The 20857-nt window shown below is 40.5% G+C and overlaps 1 protein-coding gene across 2 annotated transcripts in view; it reads left to right on the forward strand.

Annotated features, from left to right (window-relative positions):
• The window catches only part of htr2cl1 (5-hydroxytryptamine (serotonin) receptor 2C, G protein-coupled-like 1), a 130061-nt gene that overhangs the window by 37124 nt on the left and 72080 nt on the right, over window positions 1-20857 (forward strand). For both annotated transcript variants that reach the window (XM_028564170.1, XM_028564172.1), the window contains exon 2: window positions 20411-20550. The gene's annotated coding sequence lies outside the window, so the exon portion shown is untranslated. The remainder of the gene's footprint in view (window positions 1-20410; window positions 20551-20857) is intronic.

Raw genomic sequence — 20857 nt, forward strand, 5'->3', positions numbered from 1 at the left:
TTAGAGTTTTAAACCACAAAAATGCCTTCTGTGTTCTATAATTGTTGGTGTATGTACATGATTGCTACTAACCACATAAGCATACAATAACCTCTCCCTCAGTAGTCTGTACAGCCAGTCAGAATGTTACGGTTGTTACATGTTACAATTAAATATACAGTAGATTTTGGTTTGTTCAAAATAAGTTATTTGTTGCATGATAATGGTTTCACTACACAAAATAATGTGTGTGCTTGCAGAAAAGCTTTGTTAAAGACTGAGACAAAAACATAGCCACACAGATAAGAAGATAGAGAGAATCTGGCACTAATATAAAGACTTAGTATCATCTTTGCACTTTGGTAATATAATCCATGTCAAAAATATAAATAACCTGTCAGCCAAATTCATTTGAGAAGGTCCACTGGGCATCTCCTCCTGTTCAGTTAGTCTCTCAACAAATAATAAAGAGCAAGGAACGCAAGGTGTTTTCAGACAGGCCTTTCAGACAAATTTCCCCTTGGGGGCAACAAATTGTATTCTATTCTAAAGGACTTTATTCAAAGAAAGCCAGTTAGAGCTTCTGCCGCATACAATAACCCACGTTTTGCTGTAATGAATGTCTAAAATATTAATGCAAATGTAAATATGTTTCAGCAAGGTACAGACCATCAGACCTAAGATGTTTGGTACGAAATATTAAGATGCTAGTTTGAAAATTAATTTGAATATATACAATACAATATACAGTATATATTCCAAACAAACCCTGCTATGACTTCTGCAGTGCAAAGTAAAAAAATCAGTTTCAAATACAGTGTGTTGACATTAGTGAGACAATATGCCTTCTTTTTTTTATAAATGCAGCACATCGTACATTCTTCCTCGGTCTAACTGCATTTCCTTACACCATATATCCGATACTGTCTTTAGGTTTAATTATCAGGATTTTGGCCATTACAGGTAGAAAAATGAGAAGGACCATTGGAAGTTGCTTTTTAACAAGGGTGCCCGGTAATTGGCTGTCACAATAAAGTGAACGTTCCTTTGCTGTTCTCTCCAATTAGTCTGAAAGTGTTCCTCCTCAGCTCAGGACATGGAGGAACATTTATCTCTCCACCTGTCACAGTGTGCAAGTTGTTAGTGGGGAGTTGGCACTTGGGTGGTGGTCATGGGAAGAGCGTAAGTGTTTATATATTTCATTTGTGTGTGGTAAAATGTAGTGTATGTGCAGTGTGTGTATAGCAGGTATGCATATGTAGGTTAACTCGTTAATTTGACCACAGAAGGGTCAACATAAGTAGCCAATTACATGGACAAATGTGCCCTATTGCTTCCCATCCATAATTTGAAATAGTGTGTTGTATTATGTTATCTGTCATATGCAAACTTTGAAACTCCTATTTAGGCATTTTTAAAGGTTACACTTAAAGCTATAGTGCGTAGTTTCTGTCGCCCCCATGAGGAATTCTAAGTAATGACAACACCACTGTTGTTGCATCCACATGACACAAGCCTTCCGTAATCGCGCACCACCCCCACCCCTCCGCCACACAGTTACTTGTAGCCAAGGAGGACATGGAGGATTAAAAAAACATGATGGACTCTTCAGAAGAGGTAATTATCTTCACTCGAGTTTCTGCGAGCAGAATTCGCTGGACGACACCATTTTCTAAACACAGCCATACTGAGAAATACAGAGAGAGTTGTGAAGCTGCTAACTTTGTATCAACTCATTTGGCAATGGCTTAAATGTAACGGACGTTCATTAATTGAAAAAAGTTATGCACTAAAGCTTTAAATAGCAATACTTTCTAAAACTTTTTAAACCAACTCCCAAAAAATATAACCTCAAAATAATCTATTATTTATTTATTAAATATGAAATAAAATATTTTTCATGTCTAACTACATTTTTTTCCAACCCAAGCTTGCATGCTTGCTGGATTTTAAGATAAGTCTTTACTGAACCACAGAGGGGAAATTCAGGAAGGGTTGTTAAGAAAAAACACAACTACCTGCAGGATAAAATCAAGATGTATGCATTAAGAACAAACTATACAGTTAATCCGGTAATAATGTCAGGTAAATACAGTGTTAGTGTCTGCAATTACAACATCTGCAAATAGGAAGGAGCATGGGAAGGTTATTAGGCAATGCAATTCCTTAGGGCTCAACATATCTGAGCGGGTCATGCTCAGTTTCCTTTCTAAGTGACACCTAAATGAGCACAGGCTTTCACTCTGGGACATGCGGCTCATTAAAGGGTATATAAGAAGCCATTGTCACAGACCTTATTAAATAAAATAAGTACAGCGTTACTCTTGTCCCTTTTATTGGCTCATTTCTTATCATAAAAGTTGATTCTAGTGGAGAGAGCGCTGATTAGTCTACATACACTTGTTAAAGTCGTTTAAAGTTCAGAGAGTGGAGAAAATCCAAAAGGCTGAGTCACTGAGGAGAAAACGTAATGGAGAGAGGATTTACAGTATCTGGTTACATGGATAGTTTCTCTCGGTAACCATTCACTGTCATTCAGATCATTTTGAACCGTGATGAATTGTATATCAGTAAGAAAATGCCATTGTAGTAAGTATAAGGAATACTGCATGTTGGGTACATTTCCACTAAACCATTGTTCTGAGAGGCACCATGTATAACTCTTTCTAGATTAATTTGGTATGAAGTCAAGCTTCACCAATGCACTAAAAGTTTTGAGGGCACACTAGATTCATTCTGGTGTGTACCTTACTGTCGTGCACACCAGAGAGTTTTAGTTTGTACCAGATCGTTTCTACTGCGCACTAGCTTTAATCAGATATGTATTCTAGTACTTTGTAGTTACTATACTAGTTTCTAATTCACACTACATGTAGATACTGTTACGCCGGAAACACACCGCATGCTAATGCGCCGCGATTAGCTCCAAAGCGCTGTGAAGCCGAGCTATTTTTATTTCGGCGCCCATGTTATACAACAGCGATCCTTTGGGCGTCTCCTTTATTTTTTCCGCGTGCAGTGTCTATCCACTGTTAGTTCTACCATTCCAAGTATGCAACAGATAGCTTTTAGGGTGCACCATTAAGCTTCTTTTGTACCACATAGTCTCTAATGTGCGCCTGGTACTTTTGATATGCATCACATATTTTCTGGTATGCATTGGTGCATTAATGTGCACCAGAAACCAGAGTTTCCAGTGCAGATATCTTTATGGTGTGTTAGGTGGGTAAAAGTGCTAACCGTGATCCACAATGTCCCCAGTTTGCGTCCAGCTGAGAACCTTCATTGCATGTCATTACACTTTCTTGCTTCCATTTCCTATCATCTATCTACTTTCACATATCTAATAAAATCATTAAATGCCCAAAAGCAAAAGTTTAAAATAGCCACTTCCAGGACTCTGTATATTGGAATGAGGGAGAAAATTCTAATTTCAGTTTAGCAAGTTTTATGTAGAACGATGTGAGGTATGAAATCAGTGCAATCAATGAAACAGATCCTGCAGTATAATGTTCTGTGGCCTCTCTGCTTCCTGTCACGGAGCCTGCTCTTTTTTTTTCTCCATTGACCAGCAGGTCAGTCTAATTTGTTAGTCCACCAAGTCACTGATTAGCCTATAGTGCTGCCAATGAAACGGCGTGTTCAGGCCTCCTCATTGTGCATGCTGTGTGTATTTTTGTAAGTACCACACAGCGCCTGCAATGTGGAGGCTGAGACACGCAGAGACATCTCACACACTTGCCACATGCGTGTTTGGCTCTCAAGGACAAATGACACAAAGAAAATAGCGAGCTGTTTTTTTTTTATTATTAACACACATACTGTGTTTACATGCATTAACCATCTTTTTACACGTAGAAGTCCACACACACACACACACACACACACACACACACACACACACACACACACACACACACACGTACTGTACACCCTACAGATTGCCATATTGACTGACCACAGAGCCTAAACTACTTCACAGCACTTTCCCTGTGAGTCAAGTAGCTTTTACTTTGTGTATAGGTCAACACAGTGTCCTCTCTCCACTAGCAATCCATATTTAAGTAGGTGGTCTCAGTGACAGGTCTGTTTCTCTGAGGCAACACAAAAAAAGTAAAGCTTATTATCTACTGCAGCACTCCTGGCACCATGGAGCTCTAGCAACATAATGACCCAATGTAAGATCCCACTTTAGTGCTACACAGATGACAAGCTATACAAAGCTATTTTTGCTGTGGTTAATGAACAAAAATACACCTTATCCCATGTAGCAAAACCTGAATTATGCGACCAATTTGGTGCCTGCTCCGACTGGGTTGTTAATGCTAACGGCTAACCAAAATCCTTAAATATCTTGCATTTATATTTCCTCTCCCAATTAGCTCAAATGCTTATGTAGCTCTTTCCTCTGATGACACTTGAGTGTTTCACCTCACCGGCTGCCATACCGTCTCCTTCCCACTTTTTTTTCTTCTAATTTCACCTCTTCTTCCACGTCTGTCATTCTTAAAGTAGTTCCACTTGCTCCGTCAGCCCTGCCCGTTCAAGCAGGTGCATGCTACAGTAATTAGCTTAGTGTGGGGCTAGCCAATCCCGCGGGGAGTGCTACTGGGTAATTAGCTCGTGGCTAATAGGCGTAACAGTGGCACCGGGGAGGCAGATTGGAGACCTGCCGTCGGTTCCAGACAGTTTGTCTCTGGTGGGTCTTGTTGCGATGTTGTCAGAGTGTGTGAGAGGATGCTTTAAAGATGGGTGGGAGGAAGGAACTAGAGAGGAGAGTACAAGAGGATACGAGCTGGAAAGAATAGGGAGATTGGAGGAGAAAAAAGTAGTTAGAAAGGATTGCATGGCTTTGTAAGTGAGCTCAGACAGGATACATACTGTATACTGGTCAGTCAAACCGTACACAGGCTTGCAATGGTTGGTTAGACTCAGCACACAATAAAAATTAACAAGCTAGCTAGCTTGTTTGCCAAGTGCACTATTTAACAAGACATGACCAATTTAGCACTGTAAAATTCATTACGTCCACTCCCTACACCTCGTAGTAGCATTTCAATAAATCACAACACCAACACATTCTTTTTCATATATATATATATATATATATATATATATATATATGCTTTATTGTACAAAGTACTGAGCTAAACAATCCACCTTATGCATATGTGTCATGAATTTGAAAAGTTATGAAGCTATCTGTAACTTTAAGCTACTTTTGATGTTAGTGAGCCACTAAACTTGAAGCATGATGGTGTCCATTGTCAGCGTCACAGTGGTTTCATTTTCAGGAAGAGACAGATCAGAACAAATAAAAGCCTTCTTTTCCCAGACATTCTTTGCTTAATGGAGGGATTGACCTGGTCCCAATGACTAGTCCCATCTGAATATGGTTCATTTCTTCAATTAATCAGCCAGTAATGGATACAAAACATGTGTTTGGAGGATTGCAAAAGGAATGTGGGAGGGTACATCTATAGCTACTAATGATAAGAGGACTGATAAAAGCTTGGAGTAGTTGGTACTGTATGTAGGATGGTAGAGTAGGAAGCAGCTGTCTTTGAACAAGCACATTTAGAGAGGGACAGGAATAGCTAACAAGGCAGCCAGGCTGGTTTTGTATCTATCAAAAGCAAACTGAGACAATGTATTCTGCATGAGGACTGAAATATTGACAGATGACAGAGAGAACGGTGGGCTGTCTGTCTGTTTTACAGATGGCTGTTGTCAATGTTTACATGTATCAGAAGTTGAAACCCTTTAAAGTATCTTTCTGTAATGCAGTATATATATTAATATTCACTGAATATTCTTTGGAGAGACTAAAGGTTGATATTTTCCACTGAGCACAGAGACCGCAAGAGCAGATTTAATCTACCTGTCGTTTTTAAATTCCAGTGGCACATGAGCCTGAAACGAACCTCATTCATTTCATCTGGTTTTGCCTTGTAGTTCTCAAATGCATTTTCATGTTTCTTAGTACAGAGTTGGAGGAAGCGAGTAAGAGATAAGGAGAGGTAGAGAGAAGAGTAAAACAGGTTGGCGACTCACTCACTTAGTCATTTTAGCTTAGGGGCAAGTCCAAACTTGGCCTTGTGTAAGGAGGGCACACAAACAGACAGATCCCTCGCCTACACATTCACATACATACATCAAACAAATAGACACATATGCAAATATGCATTTGTACCCAGCAGACACACACATACACACACACACATACAAATTATTCATTTATTCAGAGAAGGCTGACTCAGGTTGCGGAAATACTCCTGCACTGGTCTAGCCCACGCTCCATTTAACACATCTGAGTGAGTTATTGTGTAAATGGACAGCACAGTCACCTTTTAAACAGACTGTGGACAATGTTTCACAGAGGAGGATGCACTACATTACACACCAGTCCAACCGCGATTAGACTTTATTAGAACCACATCCCAAACAAGTCACACATCATATCAGCTCTTGTTCCCCGGACTGCGTATTTCAAATTAGGAGTTATTTAAAGGCGTCAGTGCCGCGTCCAACAATTAATGTAATTTTCCATTTTTTCTCACTTTGAATTTTTATTCACACACTTACTTCTATTGCGTTTTGTGTGTAAGACCCTGTTCCACAACATGAATGCTTTTGAGGAAAGTCTGTTGGAAAGTGTGCGACATTATCCCCATTTGTATGATTGTCATGTCTTGCCATTTGGAACAGCTATAAACGCTTTTGCCTTTAGCAACACGCTCAAGGGTCCATTGACCTTGTGGTTGAAAAATAAGATGTTTGAAATCCTCATGGCATTCAAACATTGTAGCCGTACCCATTCTATCCATCCTCTAAACACGCCTCCGTTCAAAAACTTGATTCTCATTTTAAAATAATAAGTTAAAGTTGAGAGTTTTCCTTTGCCTTCTATTCCCTTTTCTTGTAGCCAAAATGGGCTAGTAGAGAGGGTGAATCTATTAATTTTTCCTTATTGTTTTTTGCATTCCATTTTTCAATTACATTGCTGTATATATCATCACATTTTAAATTGCATGTTTAGATTTGAAATCTCATAATGCCAGCACAGCTCTCAGTATCTCAGAGTATCTTTTTTGTTATTGTTGTGTCCCTCATTTTTCATTCAGTTGTCAACTCAATTCTACCAAATGCAGAATAGTTGAGTAGTCTCAAATTAAACTTTTCCGTTTATAGTGCTACTACTTTATATGCTGGTTGATTTAGTTCAACCTCACAATAGCCAGAGTCTGTGAGTTTCCACTGTGGAAGGCCTGGTGGGAAATTAAGTCCCAACCCAAGCTGTGTTCATGTTCTGTTCACCTACTGTTCCAGGCTGTAAAGCACCACAAAGACAGAACTGATAGGCCCAAAACATTTCCAATCCTTTCACCCTTGGCTCTGTCTCTTGACTTCGATCTTTTGATAGCTGAGGATGAGGAGAGGGAAATATCGGGTATGGGAAAGGAGGAGGGCAGGGTCAATTGATCTGGCTCTATAGAAACTAGAGGGATGAAAGTCAAGGTAAGAGACAGGAGAGAAGATGCATCTTAAACTGTGTTTGTCCTCTACGATTAAATTGGAGGTAGTCTATGGATATGAACGTCTTGTTTGGAATTATGTTGGTTCCTCCTTTCTGTTACCCGGATTTGTTAAGCTCTTAGTGTAACAAATCCTTTCTCCAATCCATCACCTGCTCTCTTTTTGTTATCAAAACAATGCATGAATCATTAATGCAGTCAATTTAGTAAACTAGAATCTATTTGTGAAAACTTGAGGTTCAGTTCTTTGGATGTCTGGGCTCCTAAAAAGTAGGGTATTTTAAACTGTAAACAAGTAAATTATTTAATAAGAGGTTTGAAAGGGTTTGGACAAGATAATCAGTTTTGATAAAATGCTATTGAACCCCGATGCTAGTGTGATGTGTCCTCTGTGGAATCTGGACTTCTAGCCCTTTGAGCTCATACACAAGACCACATATTTACATACTGTATATAGGACATATTTTACCATGGTTGGAGACAATGAGAGAATATGAAAGACAATCTTACCATCTTAACCCAAAAGCAATAAGCTTCCATGCTCATGGTGCAGTTAAAATGTTCAACATGGCATCATGACTTCGCGTAAATATACACGCCAACTTTCTTAAGCCAGGTGGCGTGTTATCTGTACGCTTTTTCAGCTAACGGCGTGTATGTGTACGCTGTATAGAGCGGGCATACACATACGCGCCACTTGGCGTGTTATCGCGAGAACATGTTATCACAAGAACGTGTTATCGCAAGAACGTGTTATCGCGAGAAGAAAGCTACGGTTGAGTTTAGGAAACGAACATTGTGGCTGCCTTTAGTAAAAGAAGAAAGCGGCGGTTGAGTTTAAGAAAAGTCACACGCGGGTCACACGTGGGACAAGGAAACGTCACACGCGGGACGCGATCCCCGGTCTCCTGGGTGTAAGTCCTGTGTTTTACCCATCCTCCGCCCCAACCAACTTCCCAACGCGGATTTTCACCCTTTCATACTACTCGCTACGGCGTAAAAAAAAAGTTTTTCTCGTTTTTTACGTGTAAATGTCACGTTATTTTTCTCGTGTTCACGGAGACGTTTTTCTCGTTTTTAACGTCTCCGTGAACACGTATCAATAGATTACAATAACGTCACATTTATACGAACTGCCATGAAACTAGGCTGGCTCTCAATACTTTCTGACTCCCCTGCATTATCTGTCACTCAGCAACAAGCCAATTCATTTTTATTAAAGGTGTATATCTTTAAAAATGGATCACAAACTCAAACTGTTTTATTATTATTATTTTGAGCTATTTCTGCTATTTATATCTGCCATTTCTAGTGAGTGTCTTTGGCAGGAGGGTGGTGTAGGTGAGACTGGCTCAAAACTACAGTACCCATGTTAATGGTAATGATGAAACATGCAAGACGGTGTGGCTCCCTAATCTGTTTTAATGGAGTTTTCGGGCAATATTGGAGCTCCACATTACAGAGGAATAATTGCAGCATCTTTGTTTTGAAGCTGACCCCATGATCCTCCCTCTGTCTCTCTCTCATCACTGCTAACTACTGAATAAAGCATGTTATGGTCTTCTAACGCATAGACAAAGTGACGCATGGGAGGCAACATGTTTCCGTGAGTCATTCACCTCCGTCTCCTCTCATGTGCACATGCACGCACACACGCTGTGATTGCCCCCGCCGAGCAGATTGATTAGAGATGGAAATGTAGACACAGCTAAAACACTGTGGAAACTCACCCGAGTGCAACACACACAGCTTCCGTCTGTCTCTCTGGCCACAAACACACCCCCTATTGAGTGTTATATTGGTATGCAGTTCCAGTAAGAGCAAGAGATATAACGCCTCAGTCCATTAATGCACTCTTTCTCTTTCGTTACCTTTATTTTTAATAGTTTTTTTTTTTGCAATGGACATTTTCTGTATTTCCTTTGTCTGGCTTCTGTCTTGGTCATCCTGTCTCCCTCTTGTCTCCCTCTTAGCTTCCTATTAGATTTAAAAACCCTAATGGAAAAACCAGCAGGATGGAAAACACCTCCTCCTCCAGCCTCCATTTTCTCTGTCTTTCTTCCCTCACCTCATTCTTTTATTTTCCTGCCTCTCTTCCTCCGCCTCCTCTCGTCTCCCTGTCTCCCTCCTACGCCCCTCTCACCTCTTCAGCTGCTCTGTACTTCCTCTTTTTTTTTCACAGCGAGATCCACCATTTGGGGAAGAGGGAAAAGAAAAAGAGATACAAAACAAAATAGAAAGTCTGCAGCACCTTCTCTTATAAAATGGCTGCAGACATGACGGTAAGAAAAGAAAGTCATTTTGGAAGCACAGGTGACATTGAACATCTGGATGTAAAATCGCTGCATTTGAGGAGGCAGTTGTAAGGAGAGTGGAGACATCTGTTGAGACATTTTTAACGTTAATGAAAATTATAACTTCCTAGCATTAACACCCTTTTTACTTTTTTCCTCATAAATATGTTCTCTCCTCTCCCTTCCTTCCTTCCTTCCTTCCTTCCTTCCTTCCTCTTCCCTCTCAGTCAGTCTCTTTCCTGTCTCTCTGTGGCAATGAATACTGAATCAGTCAGAGACAGACGGTGCGTGGGGTCTCCCCGGAGGAGGGATAAAAACACTTGCAAAGCGCACACATGCACACTGACATATGCCCGAGCAAGAAAACCCTCTGTCTCCGACAGTACAAACACACAAATGATTTTCGCACTGATACATTCTGACAGTGTAATTTTCCTTATCAGTAATGTGCAGTCACTGAGTCTCAAACAATAGTGAAGCCACTGGGATGCTCAGAGGAGGAGAAGATTATTAATGGAAGACACACACACACACACACACACACACACACACACACACACACACACACATGGATACTGCCACACATGGAAAGACGCACACTTTGCAGGGAGAGTTGTAAAACGCCATGCATCTCAATGGTGTGGCTCCCTTTGATCACATCTTCTTTTGGTTGATCTTTCTGTTATCTACCAAACAATAATCAGACTCCTCTACCTCTTTCTTCATGTGTCTTTCTCAATCTTTGTCTCTCTCCGCGTGTCCTTTCATCTTCGTCTCTCATTACGTGGTAAGCATCTTTTCCCCCTCTGTCGCTACACTTTGATCTGAAACTTTCAGTCACAAGGTCCTGCTTCAAATGTCGCTCCAAAATCGAGAACTTTTTGCCTGACACTCAGGCATCTTGTCCAGGATCACTACGCTTTGCACTACACTTTGTTCGTTCTTTGAGGACAAATTCATGGTGATAGTTTTGTAAATGTTTGACTTTACACGTTGGTGAGGAGCACCTGAACGCTCCATTAGTTTGGATCTCTGTGCGGCTGAGCAGTTTCTTTTGTAGAAGAGGCACATGTTCCACCTGACCTCATTCATTTTGTGGCTTAAATGATGGCAATGTCGGCCTGTCACCTGGCACCGATGCAGTCATAATCCAAGTGTAAACTGAAATGCCGATTCAGTGCACATGAAGACACTAATCGTTTGTCTTTGCAAACAAGAGGCGTGTTTTATTTGATTAAACCTGCAACCTTCATTTCATTGGTATTTATCTTGTGATGGTGTTGGTTATACATACTCCTTTTCCTCAGTGGCGCATATAAAAGCTCTTGGGAAGTTAAGGGACATCAAAGTTATTGTACCAACAGATGAATCACAAACACGGAGGAGACGTTTCTCATTTACGTCCAATCATCTTTGCGGATTAAATAAACCTTTAGACGCAGTGAGGATAGAGTAGATTGTGTGAAGAGGAAATAAAGGTAGACAAGTCTTGCCAAAGCAAAGAGACGAAGAGGTGATGCACGGCAGAGTGCAACCGACTTATTCGACAAAATCAAAGACGTGTTGGTTTGCATGCACACCTTTCTTACGAAGAACAATGTGTCAGAGAAGAAATATGGCTGCAGAGAACACTCTGAAATGAAACCATGTGATATGAGATTATTGCTGAGGCTGTGCATTGGTGATAAAAAGAGAGCGGGACGAGACAGCACATAAAAAAACACATTTCGTGCATTCCTTGAAATAAGCACTGTACCTTCCTGTGTATTATTTACCCTTATGATTACTGGATTCTGATGCCATTTCACTTGGACACCCGAGATGAACCACAGTTTCAAGCACAAGTGTTTGCTCGCTCGGGAGAGGCGTCAAAGGTGACACGGGGAATATGCGGCGATAAACACAAAAGGATAGGCAATGCAGCAGAGAAATGACAGGGCAATTTTTAGAAGGAGGATAAAGGAGATATAGGGACTAACAGGTAGGGAAGTCAAGAAGGGTGAAATGCAAGAGACCAACAAAAAAGAAAAGGAGTAAATTATTGCTGCTCTAAGAGATAGAGAAATGAAAAAAAACTGACATTCAAAAGTGGGGGTTGAATGATCAAGTGGTCTGTACAAATAACTCGCTAGACACCAAGTTGCACTTCGTTTCCGAGACTTTATTTCATGCATGACCTTTAATATCTTTCTCTCTAACCCTGCCTCCCTTTTTCATTTCATTAGATATAGCGCACAAAGGATGGTGATGATAAAGAAGATAGAAAAAGAAGAAGGAAGGCTTTTTAATATCTTATTGAACACTGCTCTATCCTCTTACTACTTGTTGCTGCAGTGGTGCAATGACCCACAAGTATCATTAAAGTTTAATTTGACCGCGGCTCTGTCAATCCCAATCCCTCTTCCTTTTCTTTATTTACAGCAAATATGCAATAACGTTTGGCCTCAAGGAAGATTTGCCCTCTTTCGTGTCCCAACGAATTGAATCGATGAGGTAGACTAGAGGATCATCACGCCCTGTGGTTTTCAAACGTTTTCTGTCATGTTGCTCTTTCTTTAATTAATGCTTTATCAACCATTAAACCGCCCAAAACTTTAGACACAAAAGACACAGGGCTCTTCTACTTTACATGCTGGTTATCCAACCTGTTCTCATTCCCAACTTGTCAAATACTGACGGTTGGTCAGTAGCAGTCAGGGTCACATACCGACGCAAAAATCCCCCTTTAGCGTCTATGTGGAACGCTCTGGGCATAGCAGCAACTCGCCCGCGGCGCTGTAAGATGACAAAGTATGAAGGGTGACGATGGTAGCTAGTAGCGTGAAAGAAGCGGCGTAGGGAGGCAGTTTTGGTGGGATGGATGGGAAAATTTTGGAACCCCACCCACAATCTTTTCCCAAACCCAACTGTCCCTTTCTTGTGCCGCATGTCACTTAAACATACATTTTATAAATGACGCCAAATCTGTACCTACCCAGCGCGTCAAAAAGTGACACCAAGAGTCCCGGCCAAGTTTGTATAAATATAACGCCAAAGGGCTAGACGCTAAAAGAGACTTTTTTGCATCAGTAACAAACGCCAAAGGCACCTGACCAAGCATTGCTTTTGGACATACTGGGAGTTATTTGTCTGAGTAAATCTCGATAGCCTGGATCTTTACCGCTTTGCTACAGATGAATCAGAATCAGTATTAAACCATAAAAGACACAGTATGATTTTATTAACTCACGCATACCCTTCTTATGGCCAAAACATACTACTTCTATGCTCACACTGAACGTAATCACCGAAGCCCTATTCAGTGTTGTCTGTGGAGTAGGCAAGATGGTTGTACCCCCAGAGATGTTGACAACAACAAAAAAGACTAGACAGCGGAGTGAAATACTACTCTAATGATATTAAAACAAGCTCACTACAGTTTGTAACAGATTCTTAATTGTGGAACTGCTCCAACTGCAAGAATGCTGACCAAAATACATGAAATGCCCAGGATCCATCTGATCATCAAACAGCCAGGCTGTTGATCATGAAAGTAATTAAGGAGGCGTACCCCCCTCAAAGAGATCATCAAGTGTCAGCCACCATGGCAGGAATTGGGCCCATCCCACAGCTTGAGAACCCCTGATACTGTATAGCCCTTCTTGCTATCTTGAAAATCTAGCCAAATAACTAGCATGCTAGTAGCACGGCTTCTAGCGAAGACTGTCCGCTTCAAACAGAGGCAGCACACGAAAGCATGCTGGGCACTTCAGGTATTTGTTTGCTTGCTGCATGTGGAGCTTTGTTGTGGTTGTGTTTCTTCCTGATTTCATTTTACTGCAATCCTGCTCACCCTGAGACAACCCAGACAGTTTGGGCGCACACACACACACACACACACACACACACACACACACACACACACACACACACACACACACACACACACACACACACACACACACACACACACACACACACACACTCACTCACTGACTCACAGATGCTGGTTAAAAGAGTGTAACAGGCAGGTCAGACAGAAAATATTATCTGCTTTGGTCAAGGCCCAGGCAGCTTGACATGCAGAGACGGCGCCTCTCCACTAATGCAATGTGTTTTTTCATTAGGACCCAATAATTGGAGGCAATTTTTAGGGTCATTCCGGATTTTAATGGAGAAATAATGGACTTAAGTAAGGCAGAGATAGAGAAAAGATAAAGATAGAAGGAAAAAAAGAGATTATGATGAAGGGAGGTGGGGAAGGGGCAGCAAGAGAGAGGAATAATGTACTGACATTAACTGCCAGTCTGAGTGGCAATCTAAAACTCTAGATCTAATAGAAGCCAACTGGTTCTCACTCAAAACGAACAATTTGCATATCTTTGAGTTCTCATTCGTGGTATGTAGTAGTACTGTAGCAGTATATAATGTACAGGAAGGCGTTAGCTGATACATTTTTGCCTTTTACTCTCCTGCATTGTAAAAAAGATTTGAAAATACTTGCAGTACCAGTTATTAACAACATCTTTTACTGTTGGGCTAACCACAATACTTCCAGTGGAGCTTAAGAGGCATAACATGCCTAACTTTTTAGGAAACTAGTTAGGTCACCAATACACACAAGGAAAGACTTGGGAAAAGTTAAATAAAACCAATTCGACAGGTCACAAGGAATAAAGCTATGATCTGGCTCAAATAATCCTGATTCTCCATAAATCTGTATAGTTTCTGTCCATGCCTGACCCAATCCCCTGGCCCGAGCCCGAGTAAAAACTCAAATTTCCACTGTAATAGAAGAAGAAAAAAAAGGTATCGATAAGATGGTGGCAGTCGCACACAGTAGGGATGTGTTTGGAACAACAAACTTAAAGCTTTGATATTAATGAACGTCCGTTACATACATACGTGTTGTGCGATCACGGACATATCATGTGGATGCGCCAACAGTTTTGTTGTCATTACTTAGAATTCCTCATGGGGGCGACATAAACTACACACTATAGCTTTAAACTCAGATTGTTCAATGGCGGATAACTGCTTTGGGAAGTTTCTATGATAGTTTTGTTACATTTGTTGCTGTGATTCTCTGTCACCATTAAACGTCATTGTAACTCTCCTGCACAAAGGAGCAAGCTACAAACCGTTCAGATCCTACATGTATTTAAGGAGGTATATTTATGAAGGAATATTCCTTTAATATTGATATTCAGTGCTTGTGTAGGGTGTAACCTCTATAAAATTCCTTGAAGCCACTCCCGGCTCATTATGTATTATCCAATATAACAAATAGGTTAACTGATGTCTTTGCATGCACAGTGAAATCATTGATCTTGTTATTTTCTGGAAGCCACACACTGGAAGATACACAGAATGTCAGGTCCAGAGAGAACAGTAACAGTAGTTTGTTTGGGTATAAAAATGATAATCTGGACCCTAGCTGACCTTTTTACATTTTAATACTCCGTACAAATGGTCAGCGTGAGAATGAGAGATCACACACACACGCTAGTTTATTCTCTTTATCTCCCATATATACTGTACAGTTGTCACACACAGGACCTTATTCAGACTGGGCTGAATAAGATATATGATCAGTGATGAATTGTCACTGCCAAGAGTTTTAAACCCTATGAATGTAATTACTCTTATTGGCGCAAGAAGTGGCAGGTCGTTAGCTGAGAGGCCGCTGTGTCACAAAGTCACAAATGATGCTCCTTCTATAGATTACCTTAAGTGCTTCATATTTATGTGGCTGTAAAACTGGAGTGGTTTTGCTTAAGTCACCCTTTTCCTTAAAGCTTTTTTTAAGTTTAAATCATGACATAGCATTTCAGTGATTGCTGAATTGGCTTGAGGCGCTCAGTGGAATTGATTGGTTTTGGTAATTTAGATGGAATGACTTCACTACAACATCTGATCTTGTCTAAGTTAAAATCATGAAGCATTTTGATGAAAAAAATTAAAGTGTATAAAGGGGATGTCCGGTAATGATTTGTTATATTAAGCATGATTTAATTTAGCTCCTACTGCTCTGAGATGTAATCATGAATGTTTTACATATATGCTACATTTGAGCTCCTCATCAGGAAATGCTGATCTAGGTTAACTTGGATATCAGTATTGATCAGCCAGATTCACACTGTCAAACAGGAGCATGGGATTCAACTGGGGTGTGTGTGTGTGTATGAGTGAGTGTGTGTGTGTGTGTCTTGCGTGCGTGTGTGTGTACATGTGTGCATGTGTTGCCCTTGTGTAATGGAAATAGTATTGATTGTGCATTAATACTTAAACTAAGACTTAAACTACATATTTAAAAGAGAATAGATTCCTGAAGAGGGAGCTGCAATTAGCAGAAGGCTACTTGAGAGTGTGTGTGTGTGTGTGTGTGTGTGTGTGTGTGTGTGTGTGTGTGTGTGTGTGTGTGTGTGTGTGTGTGTGTGTGAGCGTGTGAGCGTGTGGTCTATCGCTGTTTTAAGCCCCCAACATCTCCTTCCAGGCAGCGCTGCCTGAAAGGCACTAGTATTAGGCAATGGTTATGGTTATGGTTAGGGTTAAGGTTAGGGTTAGGTGCCTTGAAGTCAACGGTTGCAGCGCTGCCTGGAAGGAGACGTTGGGGGCTTAAAACACCATTGAGCGTGTGTGTGTGTGCGCGCGCGCTTGTGTGCGTGCGCCTGCGTGTGCATGCGTGCAAAAAATCCTTTTGGTCTGAGTGTATGATCAGTGAACAACTATTGCTATTTCATATGTGTTTAGTAAGGCGTGTGTGTGTGTGGGTCCCATCTGTTTTTCAGCCTCTCCATCTCCTGTAGTCTGTTTGCTCTTGGCTACAATCTTTCTTCCTTCCCATCTGATGCTGCAGCATATCATTACAAAATCCACCAAACTGCATTTCTTTTCTCCTTCGCTCTATCTCATTCTTTTGTTTCAGTCTTTACTTAGGTCTCATGTATTCCTCTTCCACTGTGTCCAGTGCAGTGCTGCAGTCTGTCTTATTCTTTCTTTCTGCCTCTTTCCCTTTTAAATACAGGTAAAACCGAAAGATACCCCTCTAAATGGCCACAGCATCCAACATTTTTATTATGATGCTTTGTCAGATGCACTCTAACTCTAATCGTCACTTTTGTTGCACGTATTGTGAATGGCTTGCAAGTCGCTCTTTACAGCATTACATGACTGTATGTTGATTTAATTGCTACTGCTGTCAGAGAGGTGTTACCCAGTGCTGTAATAGTGCACACACATTCCCCTGTGACGCTTGAATGGTTTATTATCTCTCACAATCTGTTCTGTAACATCTTTTGCATGACTGCTGTTATTTTTGAAGTTTTAGACTTTTAGCCACGCTAGCAGCATGGCTCGATGGATGGTAATGTCAGTCTGTTGTTCAGTCCGCAACTATGGTCCAGACTGAAATATCTCAACATCTATTGGATGGATCGTCATGGATTTTTGCACAGATGTTCATGGTTCACATAGGATGAATCCTACTGACTTTGTTGATCCCCTGACTTTGCTTCTAGTGCCGCGGATAAAATGTGTGATTTTAAGTGAAATGACTTTGGCACACACATTCATGTTCCCCACTCCCTTGGTGACATTTTAAATTTCGCCATCATGAGGTCAAAACTTAAAATTATGCAGTGCTTTAATTCTTGACCAAATACCTGCAAATTAATGTCATTCTGGTCATCCTAAAATGCCTCACCTGTACTTTGTGTTTAGGGCTAATTTGCAAATGTTAGCATGCTAAGACGCTTAACTAAGATGGTAAACATGGTAACCATTCGTCATGTCTATATGGTAACCCTAGATATGCGAAAACCATCTAACCATAACCATTCAAAACCAATCCCTAACTTTAACCACTTGCCTGAATCTTGGGTTACCATCTAGACACAACCTTGTTAGCATGTTATTGTGAGCCTCTTAGCATGCAGACGCTAGCATTTAGCTATGTGTACGTACAGCTTCAACAGAAGCACTATCATAGCTGTAGACTCTATGTGTTCATACAGAAGGTGAAGCAAATTTTACTCGTAGCATGATCGCTGGATTCAAACAAACACACACTGGCAAATTCCCAGACAAACTTGCTACATTGCATCATCAGTAAAATTGATACATTGGCTGTTGACCTGTACATGGCTGAAGCTTTTTCTGATTAACCGAGTCAAATGACAAATATCACTGAGCTTTCATAATGGATGAATGTTGAAAAGTGACACTGATATTTTAAAGCCAAGGGGATGCTCATAGACTGAATGTTAGATGGTTTAAATTGGCAGACTCACCTGTAAGTGTCAAATAATGTATATGTTTAGAACATCAATAACTATTTGATTGGATTAATGGATTAAAAAAGCATTTAAAATATGTATTACATATTCTCCTCTGTCCTCAGAGTCCTCCTTGTTTAAATAATGAATTCTACTAGTTAATGCTCTTATTTATTGAAATGAGAACTTGAACCATCTCTTTAATCCATTTATTTTTCCCCAGACAGATGTACTATGTGACTGCTGGCGTAAGAAAACAACATGGCAAGGACAGTACATAAATTCACCGAAAGCCACTAAAGTTAGAAGATTTCTGCAAAGTCATTTGCACAGGTTCAAGCACAGATGCACGTCAGTCAGTCTTCCGTCACGACAATGTAAAGACACCGCTTTACAGGGACTACACCCATCACCACATGAATGCACCACACTGCTAGAATTGTAATTCAGTATCTGCTTCCATCTGCATTAGCACACAGTGATAAGGAAAGCTTGAGGGGAAAGCAAATGTGGTTTAAATGTTTATCATTATGGATTAGCTTTCCACAAGATTTATGTCTCTGCAAGTTGATTTCATATTGAAATAAAAGGAAACCAACAGCAGCTGTGCAAAAGTGTACAAAACTGTCAAGCGTAATACTTAAAAATAATAATAAAAAATGCATGCATGCTCCTTTTAATTTGCTGTAAGCCATATGCAACTCTAACATATTTATCTATTGAGTTATCTATTATGTATCTAATGCGACCTCAACCTGAACTCAGTTTTCTATAATTAAATAATGTGATATATTAGATACATGTTAGTATTATTTTTCTCCCAAAGGGCACTGAGGCTACGGGCCAAAGGTTTACTCCACCTCTGCAAGCGTTTCGTTTTGACTTCAGACTAATTACATCTTAATCATTAAAAAACAAAATTAAATCAAGTTAGATAATTTGCAGATTGAGGTTTTTCTACCCTTAGAGCTGTTACATCAGAGGCTGAGTGTTGCTTTTTGAGATCTTATGTAACAACTCTGAAGGCGTTAAAGCTGTTTAAAGATGGAGGGAATGCCAGTGCACAGCACGCAGTGTTTATTGTTTATCTTTGTTTCAACTGGGCTTTTGGATTGGTCCGAGGCACGCTCCATTCCCAAAAAGCACAGCCTTGCCAGTTCCGTCAGTGACAGGGGATCTAATTAGCAAATATTATTGTTCTTTTTTTCCACATGCATTTGGAGTAAACTTTTCCCCGGCGTGTTACTGTGTGAATGTTAAGCAGGGTGACTATTTCCACAGACAGACAGAGGTTGAAAAGTTTATCTTGGAAATCCATACCGAGAACTTCTCCGTTGCACATTATTTGAGAGTGTCATAGCAAATATATTTGATTCCTGCTCTCCGCTGCTGTGGCTTTGACCCTTGTACTCCTTGCTGTGGCTGCTTGTGATTGTGGCGTCTTGTGGTAATAGTGCACGGCCAAGGAGGCTGCCCTGGAGGATCTCAACTGGACTCAGTTTCAGTGTTGCCTTCAACAATTAAACTGAAAAAAAAGAGAGAAAGAGGGGGGCAGGTGAGGGAATCAGTAGTTGTTTTTCTCAATACAGTATAGAGTTTTCCAGCTGTATGGGACACACATGAATGCACAAACTCCCAAATAGGCCCAATTCAGCTTTGAGAAGGATGTTTTTTCTCTGGTTATTAAATTTGTTGTTAAGACAGGCATGCACACAGTGACGAGAGGGTGTTTGTTTGTGTATGTGAGATTTATGAGGGTATTTTAGTATACCATTTAAAGGTACAAACCAAAGGTCACTCTCTGGCCTCCAAAAGTCTTGAAACAGATGTGATGTATAAAGCCATCGTTAATATTTAGATCTGTGTTCTTAAACTTTAAAGTGCCAAACATTGCTAGAAATGAACTGCTGACCAGACTAACAAAGACACTGTATAAAGAGACAACAAAGTTTGTGAGGCGACATGTTTTTAATGGAGTGTTTCCTCTCAGACTTTTCCATTTCTTACTTTGAGTGTCAGGCGATTTTAAGTGGAGTGTAAAATAACATGCACACTCTGAAAAGAAAATACACTTAAGTCAGGGATAATGAAGTAACAATAAAATCAGCACTTTGACAAAACCTAATGAAGGCTTCAGGTGGTGGATTAGCTCGGTGTTTGTGTTTGGATGGCTGCAAATGGATTATTCTGAAGAGAGAGAAATGAGGTGTAAATGTAAAGTCGGGGGCAGTGCACACTAATGAAACAAGTACTTGTGATTAAACGATACTGGACACTAAAGATTAGCACATGCCACAACACCTCTGGAAACTCTGTCAAACTCAAGAGCTTTTTCTTTCTGTTTCAGACGAGAAGCACACGTCAGAAGTTGAGCGCCTCAGGTCTTAAGAAGATCCAAACAACACTTATGTGAATGTAACAAAGCACTGAGGCAGCTCAACAAAGCGGGCTTGTTCTACATGAAGATCAAATCAACATTCGGCAAGGGTGAGTACACACAGCTTCCCCCTTTGAGATAAAATCATGTTCAGTTTTTTGTCAGTATGTTCAGTAGTGTAACATACACACGGACTCCTACTCTCAGATGAGTACACACAGTCAGGGCTGGACTGGGACAAACAAATTGGCCCAGGTGGCCCACACCCACCGTGATTGGTCAGACACATTCCCTGCAGACAGTCCTCTTAAAATACGCGTGCATTCTGCGTTCATGTGATAGTTTTGGATCCAAGAGGGGTCTCAAGATTTATCTGTTGATCTTACACGTAAATAATTAATTAATTCTTAGAGTTAT

The sequence above is a fragment of the Perca flavescens genome, chromosome 19 (genome assembly GCF_004354835.1).
Source record: "Perca flavescens isolate YP-PL-M2 chromosome 19, PFLA_1.0, whole genome shotgun sequence".
Classification (NCBI taxonomy): domain Eukaryota; kingdom Metazoa; phylum Chordata; class Actinopteri; order Perciformes; family Percidae; genus Perca; species Perca flavescens.